Source organism: Podarcis filfolensis (assembly GCF_964270895.1).
Source record: "Podarcis filfolensis genome assembly, chromosome: 3".
Classification (NCBI taxonomy): Eukaryota; Metazoa; Chordata; class Lepidosauria; order Squamata; family Lacertidae; genus Podarcis; species Podarcis filfolensis.
Genome location: NC_139606.1, coordinates 63728234 through 63743692, shown reverse-complemented (window position 1 = coordinate 63743692; position 15459 = coordinate 63728234). Strand labels below are relative to the sequence as shown.

Genomic DNA, 15459 nt, shown 5'->3' with positions numbered 1-15459 from the left:
GCAACAGTTGTGCAGAAGGAAAGATTCTGGATGCTCCCCCTCAATTGAACTAAGGGCAGACTCTGACCAGTAACTCGTAGGAAGCACTGTAATGGTTCAGGAGAGTTTAAAGTGTTTTTTTGGACTTTCAGGAGAGGACCTAGAGGAACACCACACGTTTTCTTTGCATTACAGGAATGCAGTGTCTACCAGAAACTGAGGCTTTTATCATTTGTTTCCTGCAGCTTAACATCAATTTGTCCCTCTCCTTATAAATTCTTAATTCTATAGTTCTGAGAATGTACAGGAAGCTAGAAATGGCTCTGTTCCAGTCACTAGCAACAGGTGAATTAGTCTGCTCACATCAATCCTGCGTGTGTCTTATATTTGCATCCCTGCAATTTGCAGCCAGTGGTTTAAGTCCTGCCATCTGGTGCACCAGAAACAAGTCAGCTTCATCTTACGCATGACAGCGCTTTAGGTATTTGAAGACCACTGTAATGTCTCTCCTTAATCTTCCTTGGAGGTTTTTAAGCAGAGGGGGGAGGCATCTGTCAGGGATTCTTTAGCTGTGATTCCTGCACTGCAGGGGGCTGGACTAGATGACCCTTGGGATTCTTTCCAACTTTAAAATTCTGTAGTTCTATGATTCTCTTCTCCAGGATCAACATATTAAACTCTTTCAACTAAGACATAGCTTCTAGACCCCACATTATTCTGAGCATTCCCATAGGGACTTATTCCAGTTTGTCCAGGTACTTCTTAAAATTTAGTACCCAGCACTGAGTACTAGCACTCTAAAGGTGCCCCAACCAGCCAAAGTGTTCATATCGAAGGAGGGAAAGCCGCAACAGTTCAAATCACAAGTCCAGTTATTAAAATAATTGTTTCATTCCTTAAAACCACTGTTCACAGTACGAAATTAATTGCCCAACAGAGTTCCCTCCCCCAAATCAGCTTAACACATTATTCAGATTAAATGGGATAATCAATCTTGTTGGTAGCCTACTGCTGGTTACTCTTTAATAGCAATCACAGCTAAAGTAATTCTAAATCTGATTCACATTTATTGGGTAAAATGATGTTAAAGAGTTGTGGACAGCAGATTTTTGTTAAAACAAATCAACTGATGATGGGCAAAAGATCCAAAATATGGTTAGGTATCTTCAAAAATGTATCCAATGTTAAAAATCTGGTACCTTGGTTGGATCTTGATGTATTTGCCACGTGACATTCCAAATGAGGAGCACAGCATCTAGAGGTGGAATATTAGATGTAACGTGGTGCTTTCAGCCATGAAGGCTTGTTCTGCTTTTTTCATTAAAAAGTCTAGGACAGGGCTGCAAGTGGTATCTAAAAGAACCAAGCTTCAAAGTTCTCATGAGAACCCACTCAGCCACAATGTAAACTCTTATGCCTACGGAAGCAAGATTGAAGCCCAAAAATGTATTACACCACTTCTGGTGGTTTCCCGCATCCCCAAGCGTCAGTTGACCTTCACTAGGGACCAAGCCTTTAGTACAGCAGGCGCTGCCTTGTGGAACTCCCTACCAAAGGCGCCTCAGCAGGAACCATCCCTTCTTTCTTTCAGATGCTTTCTGAGAACTATATTGTTTGAGGCCTTTGCAATATAAAATGTTCTCTTTTTAACCAATCAGTGGATTGGATGCTTTTTTGCCAATTTTATCCTTCTATGTTGTAAACGCACCTTGATATATTTTTATGAACGTGTGGATTATAATAAACAAAATATTATAAACATCAATTTAATGGTTGACAATTGACTATGGGGTTTTCATAATTCATAGTTTCAGAGCAGTCGTATCACTGAACCAGGTACAACGTAATTCCAAACCTACTGTACTTTAATCGAGTAAAGTAAAGGTAAAGGACCCCTGACAGTTAAGTCCAGTCGCAGAAGACACTGGGGTTGCGGCGCTCATCTCGCTTTACAGGCCAAGGGAGCCGGTGTTTGTCCGCAGACAGTTTTTCCAGGTCATGTGGCCAGCATGACTAAGCCACTTCTGGCGCAATGGAACACCAAAACCAGAGCAGCGCACGGAAACACTGTTTACCTTCCCACCGGAGCAGCACCTATTTATCTACTTGCACTGTTTGGCGTGCTTTCGAACTGCTAGGTTGGCAGGAGCTGGGACCGAGCAACAGGAGCTCACCCTGTTGCGGGGATTCGAACTGCCAACCTTCTGATTGGCAAGCCCAAGAGGCTCTGTGGTTTAGACCACAGCACCACACGCATCCCTAACTTTAATCCATAATATGTAGTCTAATCCTGTTTTGCCATAAAAGATGGCTGCTGCAGTGGCTGTGGCTGCACTAGCACCAACTAGTCAATTTCCTACTCTCTGCCAATTCATCAACAACAATGGGTAGTGTTATATGGTCAGTTTGGACTAGCAAAAGATGCTTATGCTCAAGGAAGGCATGGCCACCCAATTTCCCCCCTCCACCGAGCACACACACAGCACTCCCCCAAAAAAACTGCTCCCTAGGCTTGGGGTCGCCACCCAGAACTGTGGAGAGCAAGAAGGAGCACTTTCTGCTAGTACAAAATCACCAATGGATACAACTCAAAGGTTGACGTAAAAGTATCAGAGGAACTATGACAGCAACCTGTCCAAACAATTCAGTTTGCCAGCTTTAAATTTTATGTCACATTTGGTCATGTGCAAAGGTATATAGTTGCTGTTTTGAATGAATCTTTTTTCTCTTTGAAGAAGAACAGGGATCCTGTCAAAGCCAATGATGGTTCCTTTCCTACAGAACAGAGGAAGCTGAGCCAGTCAGAGACCCATTTTATCAGGCATCACATTTCACTCATGGCAAACAGCTGTTTCATTTAATGTTTCAAGTTCTCCACTAAGGAAAGGGGGATGGCAAGGGGCGGGGAAGACAAAAGCACACTCAGAGCAGTCTCTCCCGTCCAACTTCTTTATCAAATTAATGCAGAGGTATCACATTGAAAAGCCATCCCTGGAAATTAAAGGGCTTAACAACGAAGGACTATAGCTATATGCAATCATCTCTGCATTTAACATCATAAACTGTAATCGCAAATATCAAGATTATAAAAAGGTTTAATTTACAGAGATTTAAAAAACATAATTTTATGTGATTTAGCTTTTTAATTTTTTATGGATTGTAGGCAAGCAAAAACAACGCAAGCTCCCTTCTCTCCCTCCCCTCCCCCTACGCCAGCTGTTGGCGCATCTCAGTCCCATTCTTTCTCACTACAGAAACAGCCAAAGTGGTATGATGGCTCTCTGATGGCCTCCTATGTACCATCATTTCTGTTACAACACTGAAAATGTATCATTGGCATTGTTACTCCTGTCTGGAATGCACTGCTGACATCACCTCTTAGCCATAACTATAAAAACAGAGCAGTTAATTGAAGAAATGTTTATATGGCAAACAATGGCCACACACCACTTGTGACAGAGGGAAACACACACACACACACACACACACACACACACACACACAGAGTGAGCTCTTCTGTCCACAGTTGTTTTCAGGCAGGCATATAACCATCCCACTTCTTCTCAGATGCGTATAACAGCAAGGCAACGCATTTTTGTCATGGTAGTGTGTACTGTCACCTCTTTTTCTGTTGCCCATGGCAGCCATTTTGTGCTGGCACCTATAGCATTTTTATCCACACCATTGTTTTACCTCAAAAAAGCACTGCAGCAAGCAACGTGCCCACAGTCACTATCTATGCTTTTTACTGGAATACCAGTAACAGGACTCTACTTACTGTGTAGTAGAGTCATAACACACCTAATTTATTCCTCTGGATGTTTATGCATGACTAAATTAAGAAAAACCACTGTATTCCCTCATTACTAGTAGCATTTGTTTTTATATTTGGTGCCTGGAGCAGGAAGAGTATTAACAGCGTGAAGCTGGAAAAACTCCATAGGATAAACCACCACATTCACCAGGAGGATTCTGAAACAGATTATTGATATGGCCTCTTCTTGTCTTTGACTCTATTAAATATAGGCTTCTAGTTCATATACCTAGTTCTTCATTCTTGGTACATTCAACAGCATCAAGAATTTTCATTCTAATTAATGGTTAGATAGTGGCATATAATTCTAATGATGGTTAAATTTCAGCACATTTAAAATACTCAGAGTTCAAGGCACCAAAACTTTTGGGTATACCTTACCCAAGGATAAAGAATGGTATCCAAACAATGCATACTCTACTCTAAGTATGGGTTGTTTGTTTTTAAGGTAGAATCTTTAATGCACATGTAAACAGCCAATACTCTCAACATAAGACAAGGGCCTCTGCTGTCACACATCTCTTCCTCCATTTCTAGGTCATATACTAATGTTTCCTGATTTCAGGGCTAGTCTTCAAAAACGTATTTTACTCCCATTGCTACCCCAAGAAAGACACTAACGTTTTATGCTTTAATATTTACAGCTGGTATTGTAGGCATGGTATCTTCAATACAAAATGGCAAACCCTTTAATAGTATGCGTAAAGTTATTCAATTAAAGCTTTGTTTAAGTGATCACTGGAAACCAGTTTTATCAGGGAGGGCTCAGTTAACAGCATGCTTCTTCATTAATTTATTTTTGCCTGTTTTAGTCTCACAATCAGTGGTTTTTTTCCTAAAAAAAGTGTTTAGGGGTACTCTCATTTTCCTACTCATATTGAAATACCCCAATGAGGCCAAACTTAGATTCACAAAATGTTTAGGGTATGTGTACCCCTGCATCCGTCCATAAAAAAGCGCTGCTCACAATAAATGTGAAAACCAGTTTCATATGAATGCTAGGAATGGGGATGGAAAGCCAAATTTTATTTTGGTAAGAATAAACTTCTTATCTTATGGAAATGTTTTATGTGGAAAAGCAAAAGAACTACAGGTGAACCTAATTTACTGTCAAGTAATCCAAAAGTACAGGGCAGATCTTACATTTTCATACCTCTAAGAGAAAGTGTGTGTGCATTACCAGTTGCTAAAACAGAAGTCAAGCTGGGGGATGACAAGAAGGAACAATCTGGGCTGGATCACTACATTGTGATTCATGCTTGCAGTTTGAATGTGTGAACTCATCTTATCAACACTTGAATTCTTCCTAATATAAATGTTCCATCTGGCATTTGTTTTTTCTAGGCACCAAACTAGGCATAGCCTATGCATATGTTAGTCATGTGTAGGGCAACATGCTGAATCAGGAGCAAGGCTAGGCTTTTTTACCCTGTCTCCAACATCTCATCTGATTTCTCTGACAATGCAGCTGGCTGTAAAGAAACTTAAGCGTGTGAGCGAGCTCTTGATCACATGTGGGTCCTCTGCGCAACTGAGGCACTAGGGCAGACAACCATGTGCAATGTGTGGTCAACAAGAGAAAAGCAGATGGGTTGTCGACAGTGAGGCTAAAAACACGACCCCACTCCTGATTCGACGTGGCTTTGCCCTACATGCAAGTAAGTCATGCATGGGGCTATGACAGTGGCAGATCATAAGCAGATGCCCTCATACTTAAATGATCATAAGAGAAATCTAATACTGAGGAATATTTAAAGCATTAAGGAATTACTGCCGTGCATTATATGTAGGAATGCTCTCCCCTGAGTGGTTCGGCTGGTGCCTTCGTTATACACCTTTAGCCGCCAGGTGAAAACAGTCCTCTTTGAACAGGCCTTGGGCTGATTAACTTCCTATGCCCTATTAAATGTGTTTTTGGGAGGGGAGAGGGGAGGGAGTTTTTGTTTTTATTATGTATTTTGTGTTTTTATCTTGTATTTTTATACTGCATCCTAAGATCTACGGATGAAGGGCAGTATACAATTGTAATTAATTGATTAATTATTAATTTGGGGGAAGTACACTGGCAGAAGAAAGCCACAATAAACCAAAACCCAGATGCTAGGTCATATAATATATTTAAATTTATTTTATTTTATTTTGACCAGAACAATGGAGGCCAGGTACGCATCAGTTAGGTTGAGGAAATGTTTGGTTTGCTGATGTGAACCAAACTGGTCCACACTGACTTGGAACCTTGCACATTCCCCTCACCAACCAATAGACATTTGATCCAAGAAAGAAAGAAAGTTAAGCAGACAACAGAGATGTGATTTTAATTTCATTGCAAATACATTCTCTGTGTCTTGCCAGTAACGAAGAAGCTGGTATGGGAGGAAAGAACAAGCTGTTGAATCTATGAGGTTTTTGTTTTGGTTTTTTCAAACCTTTTCTCCCACAATGTTTCAGAATATTCTCATTTTTTAAGTGGCTTATAGCACATAATTAAAATAAAATAAATTAACTCCCAAGTTATAGCAATGTATTCTGCTTCACAGAAACACGTGTTTAAAAAATCAGGAGCCAGAAGTAGTTATTTTTATACTATACAGTTTTAAATTGCTTCCGAACAAGTAAGTTTATCTTTCTCAAGCATTTAAAAAGGAGTGGTTGGTGACATTTTTAAACTCATCAAGGCTGAACAAAAGGTTAGTCACCAGTATTTTGCACAACATTATTTATCTGATTCTATTCCTGTTTCTGCACACTGTCAACTATTTCTTTCCTTTTATGTTTACGGGATTTGGGGTTGTTGTTGTTTTAGTACTTTAAGTAAGTAGCCTGGAAACTCTGGCAATTTATACCTTAAGACTACAATAGCAGCCTACCAAATAAATATCCCCTTTGCCAAATCCATAACCCTACATTACACATACAAATGTATTCTGCTAGCAGCACTTTGCAGAGTGGAGCAGCAAGGGAATATTGCACTCATTTTCTATGACATCACAGTCAAAACAGAATCCACAGGCAGATTACCATTCATTAACACTCCTCTGAATTTATGTACCAGAAATGTCTCCAATTTGAGAAGGGATGTGTGCATGCATGCCACTGTTCCATACTAACACTTCAGTAGTCCTGCCTTCAAACATATAAATATGGGGTGCAACAGTGTGAGCTTAATTTGGCGAAATCTTGGAAAAACACTAGAACAAAGGAAGGGGGAAAGGTAGGATCATGGCCTAGGGAGAGTCCTGTGGGCCAGACAGAGAAGCCTAGAGGGCTGTGCCTGGCCCCTAGGACTGCTGTTCTCCACCCCAGAATATAGACTTCTATTTATATCTTGCTACCTGAGCTGTAAGGGACGTGGGTGGCGCTGTGGGTTAAACCACAGAGCCTAGGACTTGCCGATCAGAAGGTCGGCGGTTCGAATCCCCACAACGGGATGAGCTCCTGTTGCTCGGTCCCTGCTCCTGCCAACCTAGCAGTCTGAAAGCATGTCAAAATGCAAGTAGATAAATAGGTACCGCTCCGGCGAGAAGGTAAACAGTGTTTCCGTGTGCTGCTCTGGTTCGCCAGAAGCGGCTTAGTCATGCTGGCCACATGACCTGGAAGCTGTATGCTGGCTCCCACGGCCAATAAAGTGAGATGAGCGCCGCAACCCCAGAGTCGGCCATGATTGGAGCTAACGGTCAGGGGTCCCTTTACCTTTACCTTTACTACCTGAGCCGTAAGACCACATTTCAAACTATGATAATAACACTGCTTTACCCTGCCTGAGTGAAGTCCTCTGAAATCTCATAGATTTCAAAGGCAGAGTAAAACTCATCAACGAAAAGTTTCAAAAATGCTGGCAGAGCAATCCTATGTACCAGTGACATATGAGGGAGGAAAGCTGTTGTTTCTGTGCCAGTTGGGCATCACTGTATCCTACACTCACTCAGCCGAGGAGGAGGCTGGCAAGCAGGAACAAAGACAATCAGAAAGTGGCATTAAAATAGCAGACACCACCCACCAGCATCACCAAAGCCTACCAATCAGAGTCTGTGCCAACCATGATGCCCACACACACAAAGGGAGACAATGAACTCAAGATGGCAACTTATCCCAGGTTCGCTGTACACACAGTACTTAAAATGATGACGCAACACTTCCAGTGTCACAGCAAACAATGACTGCCTTACTTCCAAGTTCTACAAACACAGGTTTGAATCTCCTTGCACTGCTCACAACCACCATTTTGGAGCACAGCACACATAGGCAAGAAGTGAGACTGTACACACACACACACACAGAGCACACACACAAGGCATTAAGGCCCAATTTAAGGGGGAAGAGAACCCACAGGAAGGGGCCACAACACACAATAAACACACTGCCAGGAGAGGCTCCAGTGACTTAATGCATATAGCAGGGAGGCAGCAAGCAAAGACATTAGATTGAGCCTCATCAGGAGAAAGTTGGGAACATCCCCTATTCGCCTTTTTGCATGCATAGCCAAAAAACAATCATGTCAGGGGGAAACATGAGGGAGTAAATATGTTCCTGACCTGTGCTGTCCCTGTCCTGCCCATACTGATATCTTCGATTGCATCAATAAACAGGCTCAAAGTAGCTTCGTTCTCTTTCCCAACAGTACTCTTGTGATAGTATACCTATTGGCTTTATGACTGTGACAAATGGAAAGTTGTTTACTGTACTTTTGAATTCTTATGAGCTTTATTTATAATCAAGGGAAAGAAGGTTGTAGAAGTGCGATTTTCCTTAAAGAACAGGTCAGATAACATCAGAAATCACAAGCTGACGCAGAAAGGAGCTCACCAAAAATCCCAGATACAGAGAAACAGGAGTTTGCGTGTGTGTGTGTGTGTGTGTGCTACAGGGATCTTTTTCTTGTAATAGTTTTTTGACTGTCTAATGTGCTGCTTCAGCCAAACGCTTATGAGGTGTATGCTCATACTCTTGTGTCAAAGTGCCAGTACTAGCCAACTGAACTGTGGCAACAATCAATTGGTATGTTCTATACTAGCAGTGGCTGACCGGGGGTGGTTCTCAAGATGTAGGTGACTACAACTCCCAGCAGCCTTCATCAGCATGGCAAATGGTACTTTGTAATCCACAAAAATCTGGAGAGCTACAGTTTCCCCACCCCTATTCCATACACAGAAAAAGACCTGAAACTCATTGGTAAATCCAATGGAGTACAAAAAGTAGATGTTGCAATACCATAGTCAGTTCTTCCTTGCTCTCCATCAACCCCAATTTAGTCAGGACATCAATGATTTCCATGATGGGTGCTTATGTTATCTTACAATGCTAGGAAATCTTGATCCACTGCATAGTGATGCCAAAGATCGAAGCAGATCACAAAAGCATCTCAAGGAGCTCAAGCAAAGGCACTGGCAAGAGCCATTTGTTTTCCTCTAAACTTTCTTCCCTAAGGCCTCATCAGAAAACACAACACAGATGCTTTCACCATTTGGTAGTTCTTTCAGATTCTTTACATGCACTGAGGGCCAGGGTAACAGAACACCTATTTTTCTCAATGGCTATTTCTCACCAACTCCACTAAGAAAAATACCTGAAATCTTGAGCAGAGCACCAGTGAGGGAAAGGGACCTATTTATCCAGGGCTGGGAAACCTCTTATGAGCTGAGACTGAGAGCCATATTTTCCCCATGGAAAACTTTTGGGAGGCAAATTCAAAAAGTGGCTGGGGATAGGTCCAGATAATCACACACAAGCAGGTGCACAGATACACACTTTTCCTTTTTTTTTTTTACCAGCTAGTTGTCAGTTCAAAATTCACATCCAGCGTCTCTGAAAGGATAGCAAGCTCTGACAGAAAGATTGCATGCTCTATCAAAAATCACTGGAGAGTCCAAAAGAATCAACAGGATCACACTCTCTGTGTTTTTCTTCCTACAGGAAGACCAAGGCACATTCTGTGCTGAAAATAAGACCTGAAACATATGCACTTATTTGCAAGTTTTCACAGATCTTCTGTTATAGGTATAGCTCTCAAAAATATATCCACAATCTGTGGTACAACATATGGAGGAACAGATACGTGAAGCCGTTATCTAGGGGCCAAATCTGAATTATTTTGTCAGTATTACTATAATCTATTATAGTAGAGGCATAGGATGTATCCAATTTATCTATTCACTAGCATTTGTGTTATTTTTATGCAGCTTCAACCAATACAGTATTCACTTGTTGGGGTAATTATTGTTACTGTTTCTCTAAAACAAGGAGTACCTTTGCTACAGTATTTGTAAGTAGCTGTCAGTGACATGATTACTCGGTCAGCATAAGACCAACTTCCTCTGTGTGCACATAGGAAAAATGCTTTTGTTATGTTCATAAACAGGAAGTCCCCAACCCCAGGAGATCTAAGAGTGAACTAGCTGAAAACCAAGCTAGCTTTTGACCTAAGATACTGCCTTCATTGACTGCCAAACACAACAACAGCAGGATTCTATGGGCTAATAACTATTTGATTACAGGAGAGAGGAAACATATTTTGGTCCCATCTTCCCAGTAAGAAAACACCCTGACAAATAAAAAGGTTTGGTTACCAAAATGACCAGTTCCAAGGGATCCGAGCATTACTTTGTGAAGAATTATTACGCAGCATTACTCCTTTGAAGCTTTTGAAGCCCACAAGCATACTTTATACAGTATATTAGTAAGCAAGAGAAAAACACAGTATCTAACCTATCCCTTAAACTTTAGAAAAACTTTTAAACATAATTTCTTGAAAGGAGACAAGAAGAAGAGTAAGTTATGCAAAACTCTTAGATATTTTTGACTGAATATTTTGACTGATTATTTATCTAAACATTTATATCTCACATTATACCTGAAGCTCTCAAAAGCAACTTACAGGTAAGCATTGTAACTAAACAACCAGAAATACAATTAACTAGAAAACCCTGCCTCTGGAATCACATCCCCAGCCATTTCTGGAACGGAGTAGAAAATTAGCTTGTTGGGCTTCTCTTGGAAGTAAATTCTACAATGAGGCAAAAACCAGACCTGTTCCTGGATATGGCTGCCATCCTCATTTCAGAATGCAGGTGCATTCCAAGCACACCTACTCTGATGATCTCAAAACATCTGGGGTGTAAATATAAGAAAAGCACTTTGAGGGAATTTATCATAGCTGATGACCAATACCAACGCAAGCAATGGTGGTGGGAGGTCGGGAGGCAATTAGAAGATACCAGAAATGGGAGATTGATTTTGTATAAAGGCAATCCTCATTTTGCATGGAGGTTACATACTAGACCTCCACACACATCAGTGGGGCCTGCATAAAATATTCCACCCTGCCTTTTTTGTGACGTTTTAGGATCACCTCCAGGTTCTGCAGTGTATGCATATGTGCGACCGCACATCAATCAAAACATACAGAAAAAATACAGAAGTTGCCTGTATTTGGTCCTGCCCTCAGAGATCTGTAAGTTATCTAATAATTATTGTAGAAGTCTTTAAAAACTTGGTTTTCTTTTATGCTTCAAAGCTGCCCATGGATGACCTACTCCATAATTTCCATTTCCTGGATGTCACTGTATCCTACTCTGAAAATTGTCATTGCATTTTATTACTTGAAATACTGAACACATTCTTCCTTCACAGACAGGTTTTTGTTCCTTAACATGCAGTTTCTTAGCAGCACAGCCCTATACCCATGTGGCTGTCCTTATGGCCCAACACAGAGATATCCTCACCAGTGTTGGAAACTGAGATATGAAAGCTAGGAGCTAAATGGCACCTTAAACCTAGATAATGGGCGCAACAACAGAATGTCTAGACATGCTTTTTATAACCAGAATAAAAGCTGAAAATGAATGAACTGCAGCTAAAATATTATGTTCATTTTACACAGGGTCCAGTCCATCCCCTGCCTACCCCCCTAATATACTTAAGAGGGTCTCTTCTCCAGTCTTCAGAGAGTAGCTGGAAGTGGGGTGGCGGAAAAAGGTCCTCCCCTCCTTCCACTCTGCAGTTTTAATTTGAAATCTTAGGCGCAGTACTGTGCCCAGAGCTCAGAAACTGCTTGCACTAATGAAATTCCGTGTTACAAAATGCACCTAGAACAATGGGTGTTTTGAACACTGATCCTCCCAAGATGATCACACTGCACAATCTACCTACCGCCTTCTGTGCAAAAGGATCAGGACATGCAGCAAATTATGTGTCCACTTAAAGGTAAAGGTACCCCTGACCATTAGGTCCAGTCACGGACAACTCTGGGGTTTCATGCTCATCCAACTCTATAGACTGAGGGAGCCGGCGTTTGTCCGCAGACAGCTTCTGGGTCATGTGGCCAGCATGACTAAGCCGCTTCTGGCGAACCAGAGCAGCACACAGAAACACCGTTTACCTTCCCGCTGGAGTGGTACCTATTTATCTACTTGCACTTTGACGTGCTTTCGAACTGCTAGGTGGGCAGAAGCTGGGACTGAGCAACGGGAGCTCATCCTGTCACGGGGATTCAAACCGCCAACCTTCTGATTGGCAAGCCCTAGGCTCTATGGTTTAGACCACAGTGCCACCCACGTCCCCTTTGTGCCCACTTACACAGCTCCTTTTGCTTTGCTATCTCCAGATATCTGAACACACTATGGATATTTCATTCTAAAAACAGACATCACCCTTGTAGTGGTTTCCCTTTAGCCATCTCAAATCCAGCAGTTCTCAAAAGCTTAAAATTTTGATTAGCTGAAATACCACACTCAAACGGTCTATCCGAGGACCACTCATCGCACTGACATCTATAAAATGATACAGATTTTATGATTTAGACAAAGCATCTGAAACACACCTGTTAGACAAACAGATGTATGTCACAAAAAACTTTATCAGGTGAGCAAGTAGGACACACTGTAGGATTTGTCTTCTTTTATGTTGAAAATCTAGGCCTATCTTACTTAGATGAGGGCCAATGTCCTCAGCTGTCAAGTAGGTTACATCTAAGCAAGATTAAAGGCAAAGGTGGTAGATCAGATTGGTAACTGGGAGCTCACAGGTTGACTATGGCTTCTTGAGAGAGTTGTCTGGTCTGCAGCTGCCAACAGCTTGCCCATAAGAACAGCCTGCCGGATCAAGCCAGTGGCCCACCTAGACCAGTATCCTGTTCTCACATTGGCCAGCCAGATGCCTATGGGAAGCCTGCAAGACCTGAGCATAACAGCATCCTTCTCTCCTACGGTTCCCAGCCACTAGTATTCAGAGGCACACTGGCCTCTGACAGTGAAGGTATAGGCACCATTGAGAGCCTTTCCCTCCACGAATTTGTCTAATCCTCTTTCAAAGCCACCCAAGTTGTTGGGCAGCACTGGCTCTGTTGTTAGCAAATCCCACAGTTCAACAATGTGCTGTGTGAAAAAGCACTTTCTTTTGTCTGTTCTGCATCTTCCAACATTCAGCTTTGTTGGATGTCCGTGCGTTGTAGTGTTACGAGAGAGAGAGAGAAACTCCCTCCATCTGTCCCTCCTTTTCTTAAGTGTATGTTGAACTAGAGTGGGAGACTGGCTGTGCAAGGGAGAAGAATTGCCCCCTCACAGACATTCTGGTTTCCCCCCTTCCTCTCAGCTTCCCTGGAAGAATTCCAACTAAGGAAGTGTATCTGGACTCCTCCTTCCCCTGACACACCCTGCCTTATCCTAGTTCTTCCAGGAAATGTGGATTTGCAAATCAAGGTGGGGGGGAGGCTTAAAATTATATTAATGGTTTGTTGGTATAAACTGTTTGATTGAAAAGCTTTCTGTAATTTTTTAAATAGATAAATCTTCTCGACACAATGCTCCTTACTGCTCCCCTATTCAAGAAGTACTGAGGGAGGGGTATCTGCGTTTAAACTGGCCACTATAGAAACACATATTAAACAATATTGTTTATAAAGCATCTAAAACAGTTGGGTGCTGTACAATGATGAGCAATACACAGTAACCACGAAGCTGCCATCAGAGAAGGAAAATATTTAGAGATTCTAGGTCTCTGTGGCCCCAATAGAACTCTCCTTTGATGTCTACCCAACAGTGCTTTTGGCATTCCTTTTCAATAGCAGCCTCCCTTCCTCTAATCCAGCAGTTCTCAACCTGTGGGTCCCCAGATGTTGTTGGACTACAACTCCCATCATCCCTGAGCTCTGGCCTTGCTAACTAGGAGTGATGGGAATTGTAGTTCAGCAACATCTGGGGACCCATAGGTTGAGAAAAGCTGCTCCATGCCAAGTGGCAAAGTGTTCTTAACTGCCATATGAGTCAGGAGTCTACTGTTTTAAGGACTCACACCAGGCATGACGAGTTGGGCTGATTTACATACATCATTCAAGATTTCATCACTCACACCTGACAGGGTGATGTCAAGGAAGAAACAGGAAACACAAGCAACCTACACTTCCTGTTCTTCCACATCTCTGCCACACATATGAATGAATTAGGGCCAATGCAGGGACAGTATGCAAGAGATATGGGAAATCCCATATGCAGTACACACACAAAATGCAGACATGCCATCCAAACTTTATGTGCACGTTGTTCAAAAATCAGTGTACCTACATTAATGGAAATATGCGAAGTGTTTAGCGGCTCTGAATCATGCAGTATCTGGATTGTGGCTGCATTTGTATTCTATGGAAAGCAGTAAGATGAGCGCACACAGATTCAAATTTAAACAACTGGGGTAGTTCTTATATGGCACTGCAATTTTAAAAGACATTTTAAACATTTGTGGTAACAATTTAGGTTGTATGTGCAATCTTCTTTTATCTTAGCAGGTACTAGCTGATACATTGTTAAATTAATGGAACTCTTTTGTGTGCTGACATTTCAAAATTTCAGATATGGAACAGTACTTCAGATTACTGAACAGCAATTTAAATCAAGTACAGCCTTTAAAAAAACTTGCCTTGAATAACTTGAATATTCTCAACATATATTAAATAAAAAGTTAATGATCCCTGTTTCCCCATTTTCTTATTGGAATATCAGCTCCAACGTCTGAATTTTTTTTGGGGGGGGGGGGGTTAAAATAAAATATTACATACCGTAGATTACCATTGTTAAGGCTTTTTAAAAAAATCAACACACTGTTGACATTTTAACACATACACATACCCCTTCTCTGAAACCATGTTAGCTTTATTTCTAAGTTTTCAGAACTAGAAATACAACAGTGCAAAAGGGAAGGGGACAGAAATGTGCAAAAAAGCAGATGTGTAGCCACCGAGCCTACACTAACAGTGCAAACGCATGATAGGAAACCACGCTTGTGGTAACAAAATAAAGCTTGTAAAAGGAGAAGCTGGGCGTAGACTGTTATGACCTACGTGCTGCGAATCTCAGCAACAAAAAGCAGTTGTTTTCTTACTTCTTCTTGTTGTTTTTAAAATCAGGAATCGAAAGAATCAGAACTATGCGTTTCACGGAAAGCTTTAACCCTCCCCAAAAGTTGTTGTTTTTTTAATTTTTTATTACTTTTATTATTATTAAAAGAGGCAATTCAAAATGACATGAAGCCAAGCCAAGCCGTTCCTTTCAAGGGGAGGAGCAGGGAGGGAAAGAAAGAAAGAAAGAAAGAAAGAAAGAAAGAAAGAAAGAAAGAAAGAAAGAAAGAAAGAAAGCTGCTCCTTTAAGAGAAACTCTTGCTACATCCCCGCCCCCCAAAGAGGC

The 15459-nt window shown here is 41.5% G+C and overlaps 1 protein-coding gene across 5 annotated transcripts in view; it reads right to left on the bottom strand.

Moving 5' to 3' along the window:
- The window catches only part of PHACTR2 (phosphatase and actin regulator 2), an 88904-nt gene that overhangs the window by 38069 nt on the left and 35376 nt on the right, over window positions 1-15459 (bottom strand). The gene's annotated exons all lie outside the window — the stretch shown is intronic.